The following is a 1,605-nucleotide window of genomic DNA, read 5'->3' as shown; positions in this document are numbered from 1 at the left end:
TGGTGGGGCCCCGGCCCCCCCACCGGCACACGGCCCGGGCGGGAGCGGCGGACACGCGGAGATGTCGCGTCACATCCCGGCCCGAAGCCGACGGGTGGATGGGAGGGGAATCCCGTTCCACCCGCAGTGCCCGTAGGGTTCGCGGAAGGGAGAACAGAGCAGAGTCTGTGGAATTTTAATGAACCGTAAAGGTTATTCCTCTGCCGCTGTAGTGATGGTTTGCAATTCTCTGTTAGCAGGAAGAGGGTATCGGCTCCGATCACATCTGGGTACCGTCTGGAGCACACTCTGTGTTCGGCTGCTGAGGAATATCAACAAATACGAATTATCAGCATCGTGGCCAGAGTCTGCAGGGGAGAAATAACGAACAGGGAAGGCTTGCACGAATTTGCATTCTGCAATGAAAATGATCTCATTATCCTTTCCAGAGACTCAGCCAGCTACTTGAAAAATAGTTAGGAAAAAAACACCGCAGCTCTGGGGAAAGAGCCCCTCCAGAGCAGGAAGAGAAAACAGAGCAGAAGGAAACAGCATCAGTGGCAGAAATAGGTGGGAGGCCGCCCTGCAGCATGCCCAGCACTGCTGGCAGCCAGCGCCAATGCGGGAGCAGGCAGAAGCACTGAGAGGCGCGGGAGTGGTGAGAGGAGGTGCGGGTCAGCCCCAGCCCTGCACAACGGGAGGTGCTCGGCAGCCCAGCCCGGAGCTCCTTGGCAGTGCCCGTGTCCCAGCAGTGCCTCTCACAGCCGTATGCCATCACAGCAACCACCGCCACCGCTGTTACTGCATTGTGCTTCCGCCTGCCTGTAGGCAGAGAACATAGATAGCTGCACAGGAGCTGCCGTGTGTCTCTGTAAGAACCACGTGCTGGAAATAAGCAGAAAGAGAAAGGAGCAAAGAAAAAGCAGCACTGCTTAGGTCTGGCCACAGAATGTGATGCTTAGGTTCTTCCTGCAGCTGTAGCCCACAGAGAGAGGAATGATGCTCCTGGACAGCTACTTCATTGTCAGCTTTGGGGATTTCCTCTTGCATCAGCAGCAACAGCAGTGAAGCAAAAGGGGAACGGGTGGCTGAGGGGAGACAGAAACTGGAGAGGGACTGCATAAATGGAAAAGACTCCTGTGGTGGGGACCAGAGGGAGAACCTCAAACATAAAAGGGGGGAGGCAGGTGCAAGACTGTAAAAAGAGCCAGAGAGGGATCCTCATGCCTTTCCTTTCTTTATGGTTAAGCTTCACTCTGACCCTATAGCAGAAATGCTGAGTCACAGCCTGTGATTGAGCACCCGGTGGGAAGGCAGAGCCAGCCCAGGGGAGCTCAGGTGCATGCAGTGTACCTGAGTGATGGAAGAGGTGGAGCCAGGAGCCTTCCTTACTCAGACCTCATTTAAGGGTTGGCAGTGGGAGTAAGGGTATTGCTCTGCTGGTCTCTGCATGCTTGTGGCTTTTCAAAGGTGAGTTGTCTGTGGTTGCCGTGTTTGGGTTTGTTCTCATTTGCTGTGGCATAAGACTGTGCTCCTGTGCTATTACTGTTGTACTTTCCATTGTATTATAGCATTACACTCAGTGATCCAGGCAGGTGCTTATTCACAGTGGATTACCTTTTAAAA

General features: G+C 54.0%; 1 long non-coding RNA gene across 1 annotated transcript; it reads right to left on the bottom strand.

Moving 5' to 3' along the window:
• Positions 1-159: 159 nt before the first annotated feature.
• On the bottom strand, positions 160-1,599 carry LOC109369843. The gene is made up of 2 exons (XR_002119419.1): positions 1,333-1,599; positions 160-347 (listed from the first exon to the last, which is right to left on the bottom strand). It is a non-coding gene; the product is annotated as an uncharacterized LOC109369843 (long non-coding RNA).
• Between the last annotated feature and the right edge of the window lie 6 nt (positions 1,600-1,605).

This window comes from Meleagris gallopavo, chromosome 13, assembly GCF_000146605.3.
Source record: "Meleagris gallopavo isolate NT-WF06-2002-E0010 breed Aviagen turkey brand Nicholas breeding stock chromosome 13, Turkey_5.1, whole genome shotgun sequence".
Lineage (NCBI taxonomy): Eukaryota > Metazoa > Chordata > Aves > Galliformes > Phasianidae > Meleagris > Meleagris gallopavo.
The sequence above is the reverse complement of the archived record's forward strand: the minus strand, read 5'-3'. Positions and strand labels throughout refer to the sequence as shown.